We start from the raw sequence: 7,169 nt of genomic DNA, 5'->3' as shown, positions 1-7,169 counted from the left end.
TAATTCATATGCCTATAAATATATTTATTCACATTTTCTGCATGTGCATGTGCATGTGAAATATATGTAATACATACACAGAAAATTTGTATAAAATCTGAACTTAATAGCCTATGCTAATAATCTCAACATCTGTGAAGTAGAGGCAGGAGGTCCACAGTTGTGATGCTAGCCTGAGATACAGAGAAAAGCTCAAGTAAGCCTTGGCTATAGAGTAAGACCCTGTTTACACACACATACACACACACACACACACTCATGCATACACACACACACACACACACAAGAAAAAAAATAAAAGTCAGAGAGTTCAAGGTATATAAGGAAACTCAGCATAGTAGAATAAAGATTATGCAAAAACCTATCTGTTCTATGATCTATACACAAAGATTTAGTCTAATTTAGAGTTCTAAATGACAGAAAATTCCAGAAAATTAAATACATGCAGATAAAATGTACATGTATAAGGAAAACTTAATGTTAGACACAAATAAATAATTCTAATCTAAATTCATATATATATATATATATATATCTAAGTAAATAAAATATTTTTTTATTATGAATGTTTTTAAGGTGTTTCTTTCCCTATGGAGTCAATGTAGTCTCAATAAATAATAAGGCCTCTTAGCAACTCTGTGGCCTGTAAAGATCTTCTAAATTAGCAGTAATCTTTTCCTTTGGTTACTTTACAATATTTTGTTTTATGCCCCATTCTATTGCATTACCTCTACAACTCATATTCCAGTCTGCATATGTCCACATGCTGTTATTTATCCTGTCTTATATTGCCTGGGTGGTGTGATTGGGGCAGACATAATTGTTTGGAAGCTATTTACTTCTCTCTTTTTTTGCCTCTTGTTTTTCTATTTCCTCTTAACAAAATCACTGAGATTTCTTCTGAATTACAATGGCTTAAGCTTTCGTTCTATGAGAAAGCGTCGTCAAATTATTGGCAGATGGCTTTTCATATTTATAAATGGGCATTGAAAGCTACTTGGTGATTTATGCACATCAGTGGTGATAGGAAAGTATCCCATTTGTCTGTAAATTTTCAATGTTAATATATAATGGATTGATATTTTGCTAATTGGGTTTCTTCAGAGAAAAGCTCCAAGCATTTGGTGGTTTGGGGAAAAATACATTCAGGAATCACAATATTGAGAATGGAAAGTTTGACATAATACTGTATTTTTTTAATTGGCCTAAATTTCCTTTACTAAGATGAACTTCCTTTTTATTTTCCTCCTATTTAATCCAGTGATAAAAGAGAGAAAGCCAACTGTTGGATACAGGATTGAATTTCTTTTTAAACGAAAAAAAAAAAAAAACCTGTATTCTCTCAGCTTCTCTTCATTACTCAGAACATATCTGTGCCACAATCATTGGAATCCTTGGGATTTTTGGAGGACTTGAAGAAACCATCCTGAATGAGGTAACCCAGTCACAAAAAGAGGAACATGGTATGTACTTGTTCAAATGGATTCTATACCTAGAACAAAAGATCACCAGCCTATAATTTACACCACCAGAGAAATTACGATATATGGTGGATTATAAGAGATTCATATAAAGTCCCTCACCGAAGCGGGAAGGGACAAATTCTCCAGAGCATATTGGGAGTGGAGGTGCAGTGTTTGGAGAGGAAACTAGGAGAAAGAGAACGGGAGGAGAGGAAAGCATGTGGGAGTAGGAAGATTGAGTCAGGGGAGGAATAGAAGACAGCAAAGTGAGAGAGAGGAAGGGAGGGAGGGAGGGAGGGATGGAAGGAGAGAGGGAGGGAGAACATGAGACAGGGAGCCATTATTGGTTTGAATAGAAAACTGAACCTAAAGAAAGGTATAGAGTCCTACAAGACTGACTCCAACTAACAATTTGAGCTTCCGTGGAAAGGCTACCATAAATGTCCTTCCCTGATAATGAGATCAACAACTAACTTACCCACCATCACGGAGCCTTCATCTAATACCTGTTTAAACAGAATCAAACACCCATAACTAAACACTGAGCCAAACTACAATCCAGATGCAGAGAGGAAGGACAAGACCATGCTGCAGACACACGTAGAGACAGTGGCCCTAAGCAAGGAGGAGGAGCTAACAGGTACCAGACTGATAGCTGGGAATCTGTAGAGAGCCACTGGTGCCATTCCCGAAGATGGTCCGGTTTCCTGTCCATAAGCCAGCAAGGCGGGGATGCACTATCCACATCATGGGGTAACCATTACTAGCGTTGCAGGCTGCACCTGTCAGTAACGGACATGACTCCTCTGAGCATATATAAGCAAAGCCCTTTTTCCTCCTGGGGGTCTTCCCTCAACTTGCTGTAATGAGCCACGCAATAAACATAGCTGCAGAAGAATCCTGTTGTTGAGCGTCGTTCTTGCAGGCAAGGCGATAGCGCTCGACAGGAATCAAGCATGGGACTGACTCAGACTCCCTGAACATGGATCTCAGTTAGAAGGTCTGATCAGTCTAAGGGACCTAAGACAGTGGGATCAGCATGTATTCCTGGTGCACAAAAGGACCTTGCAGGCACATCCCCCATGGAGGTTTACTCATTTTACCTAGAGACAGGAGAGAAGTCCTAGTCCCTACTTCAAAAGATTTGACAGATTTAGATGACTCCTCCTGAATGGCATTACTCTACATGTGCAATAGGGGGTGGGGTGGGAGAAAGGGTAAATCGAGCAATCACTGACACAAATGTCCATATTCCATCGTCACTGTCTATGTAACATCTGGCAAGGTACTTAAGATGGAATTGAAGTTATTCCTGGGCACAGTTAGGGTTACTTGTCTAATTCTTCATTTTGTTTTAGAGATTAATTATATAATGTACACAAGAATGAAGATATAAATCAGTCCCCCAGATGAGATATTTATAACTAATCTGTTTAATTGTAGCTTGGTCAGTGATTGAAGATTATTCTTAGAAAACTGAACTATGCTTTTAAAGGTCTGAAGGAAAAGGATTGATACATGATGGACTATTAGACTTGTTGCATTGTTTAGGTAATACGTTTAATATTAGTTTGTCCTAATCCCCTGTATTTAATGGTAACTTTCATAAAAGGTTCACATCAGAAACATTCCTCTCTATTAGTTTTTATATTGTTATTTATTGCTGATTAAATCCTGTAGAAGGCCATATCTAGTACTAATGTATCCCACTGATATGCTTTGTCTTACATTCCCTTGTGGCCAGTAATATAACATATTACTTTTTTACCAGTTGAAGAATTATAAAAGTTAAAAAAAAAATACTCATGTGATGTGGTTGATGGATAGTGTATAAACAAATGATTTCCACCCAAATTAACCATTCTGTCCTCTACTATTTCACATTCAGCTTTGTTAATTTTCACTGAAAGTGAATGATTTATATTATGAAAAGTTAGGTATTAACACTTTTGGAGAAGAAACTTTTGGTGTTGTTTCTTTAACAGGGGATTGATCTCTCACCAAACAAGTACTTCTGTAGATGAACTGAGAACATGTCAAGAAACAGAAGAGGGAATTATAAATTGAAACTGAGTCTTTGCCAGGGGATCGCTTGTGGGGTTCAGATAACAGGACTGAGGAGAGAAGCCCAGGGAGGTGGAAGGCATCTCTCATAATGAACTTCATCATTTTCCCTAAGGTTGATTGCTGACAGTATATAGTCCACAGTGGATGATGTAATCATTTTGATAGCTCATGTTTTAATCCAACTTAATCTTAATAAGATTGCATCAATTTAGCCTAAACAACAATATATTTTGCAAACTACTTTGTAGAATGATAATTAGTACAATACTGAAATTGTATGAATTTTCCATGAGGACTGGAATCTTAAATAGCATGATTTACTACAAAATGGCTAAAGAGCAATTACATCCACCCTGTGGGGAAAGCATTTGTTTTGTTGCCTCATTCAAAATTCCACAAAACAAACCTACTTATATTGGGACTGTTGATACCTGATGTAATGATTGTGTGGTGGATTTAGCCACTGTATTGGGTATGGCTCAGATAATAAGTTTTGAGCTTAAAATGTTTTGGTTGTGTGTTTGTATGGTGTATATTCATTAGTTCAGAGTCTGCATCAATGAAAAAAAATATGCAGATATGCAAGGATACATTTAGCTTTCTTTCCCTAATAACTGATAACTACTGTTAGGACCTTTATTATCATTATCTTCTATTGATTGCATATGTTTTAATTTCATAGAAATAAGTTCAGCCATGAGCTTTAGCTTCATTATTAAACTAATTGAAATTCACTAGAAGGTTGGTTTTATGAACAAGAATAATAATTATTTTGGAACCCTGATTGAATTTAGATTATACCTACATACATCTTTATATTTAAATATATTAATTACATGATGTCATATTATATTAAATTATGTTATATATTTTTTAAAAAACATACATTTGACATAACATCAAATTATTTAGAAATAGTTCAAATATTGTTTATTATTGTACCAATTTGTTTATTTTTCTATATTTAAGTAACTTTTTCATATCCCTTGCTCTTTTGTTCTCAGTGTTCATTCTTGTTGCTTGATTGTCTCTTTAGCAGGTTGTTTGTACTCAATAATAGAGAAAAATCAGCTGGGTAGTGGTGGTACACACCTTTATTCCCAGCAATCTGGAAATAGGACAGGCAGATTTCTGTGAGTTCAAGGCCAAGCTGGTCTACTGAGAAGTTTCCAAGACAGTCTCCATTAGCTACAGAGAAGTCCTGTTTTAAAAAATCAAACAGAGAGAGAGAGAGAGAGAGAGAGAGAGAGAGAGAGAGAGAGAGAGAGAGAGAGAAGAAGAAGAAGAAGAAGAAGAAGAAGAAGAAGAAGAAGAAGAAGAAATAAGTTGAATTTTCTGTTTGTAGGATCCTGAAACTTCCCTTTTTTGTTACTATTACCAAATTAGTAGAATTCATTATTGGTAGATCTTTATAATAAAATTTTACACTGAAAATTATTTTCTTATATGAAGCCCTTCATCTTAGTTCAGGTATGGTTTTTTTCAAGTTTGAAAGATATTTTTATATGATGTGGCACTCAAACTGTAACAAATAGGTAATCTGTTATAATAGTTCAATATTAATTGTCACAGTAATTATAAACTATAAATATATTATAGCTAACCATCCTACATAAGCTTTTATAGGCTGCTATGACAAAGATCTTAAGATCAGAGGATGTAAACAACAGAAATGTACTTTTAAAGTCCTATGAACTCAAAAGCTAAAGATCTATTTGTTGTCTTTCTCACTCTTTATCTCTCTCTCATATACACACACATATGACCGTATAAGCATATATATGTATGTACATATGCTTATGTGTATGTACATAAATATGTATGGTGGCATATACACATCATTTGTCTTCATAATATCCATAGTTTGATTATTTAAAAATTATTTTTTTTCTCACAATTAAATCTTCTTAACAAGGGTCTCTTTTGGCTTGCACATGGAATTCTCCATCTTCACATGATCTTTATCCTCCTCTGTGCATTAAAGAGGAAGATCTGATATCCTCTACCAATGACATTTGATCAGGACTTCATAATATTTTACTTCGAGTTCCTCCCAGAAACCTAGTGGCCATTTCAGCCACAAGGAAAGTTGTTATTCCAACACATGAACTTTGAAAAATGTGGACTCCTTCTGAGACATCTCTATTCCAACTATGCTGTATAACACAGTCTGGTAATGTTAAGTCTTATCAGTTGTCATGTATGAACATCAGTTCTCATTGAAGAAAAAAAGTTGTACCACTGTTGAAAACATTTTTCAAAGAAGAAAAGTTATCTCCTACTTGGTTTAGTATTCTCCATGATAATCATTTTCCTAAGCTCATCTTTAAGTAAAGTATCTGATGATGCAACAATATCTTACTTGACAAAGGTCAAAATATGGTTAATATTCTTTTTGTATGAGTTACCAATTTTGTATTCTAACTCTTTCATAGATTTGGTTTGCAATGTAGTTCTCAATTTCTACCTGCATGCTTTAATGTTTGCTGTGAATGTCAGATGAGCAAGAATATGTAAAAATTGTCTTTCTGCGTACATGTTACCCCACTTGATCTTTTCTTTGTTGTGGAACACATTTACCTATAAATTAATGGTGTCCTTTCTTTACAGATAAATAATATTCTAATGTGTGAATGTACATTTTTTTTTATTCATTAGTCAGCTGGAGGCATTTAGATTGCTTCCATTTCCTGTCTACTGCAAATAAAACAGTAGTAAGCAAGTATAAGATATTAAGACCTGGATTCATACTAAAACAACTAACATAACCTTATCATTTTGTACTTATATATTTGAAAATACACACAAACACAGACACACACACACACACACACACACACACACACATATATATATATATATATATAATTAAAGACAGAAAAGTCAAGATTGAAAGAAAAAATGAGTATGTGAGAAAGGTTGGAGGCAGGAATAGGGAATCATTCAATTGTTCAATTGTTTAGTTATACTTTAGTTTCACAAACTGAAACATTAAAAATGAATTAAAAGTTTACATTACAAAAGCTCCTAATTATATTTTATTTTTTAAACATTCATGTTTAGCCTTTGAGAACTTCCTTAAGTTCTGTGACATGTTTTTGTTGTTGTTGTTGTTGTTGTTTTGTTTTGTTTTAATTAGAGTGTTTGGGTTCTTTCTTTTTCTTTTTATTTCTTTGTTTTTTTTTTTTTTGATGTTTCATTTTTTAAATATGCTCTATTCTAGGTATTAATTCTCCATCATCATATAACTGCCAAAGGTGCTTTCTCAATTAGGAGGCTGCCTCTTCACTCAAATGGTGCTTTTTACTATTCAAAAACATTTTTAAGAGGTCACATTAATTGATGCTCTTAGTTCCTATGATTCTATAATTGTATCCAAAATGTCCTGGAAATTGCCCATGAGTTCATGTATACTCATTACTTTTTCCTTCTGTTGAAGTTCAGAGTATTGAGTCTTATATTGAGGTTCTTGTTCCCTCAGGAATTGAGGTTATTTGTTCTTGTTTTTGTTTTTTTTCAGAATGAGATAAGGAACAAGCTTCATTCTTCTACATTTAATCATCCAATTTAATTTTTTGAAATTATTTTTTAATTAATTTATTATTTTACATGTCAATCCCAGTTCCCTCTCCCTCCCTC

Source organism: Phodopus roborovskii, unplaced genomic scaffold (assembly GCF_943737965.1).
Source record: "Phodopus roborovskii unplaced genomic scaffold, PHOROB, whole genome shotgun sequence".
NCBI lineage: Eukaryota > Metazoa > Chordata > Mammalia > Rodentia > Cricetidae > Phodopus > Phodopus roborovskii.
This window is presented reverse-complemented; position numbering follows the sequence as displayed.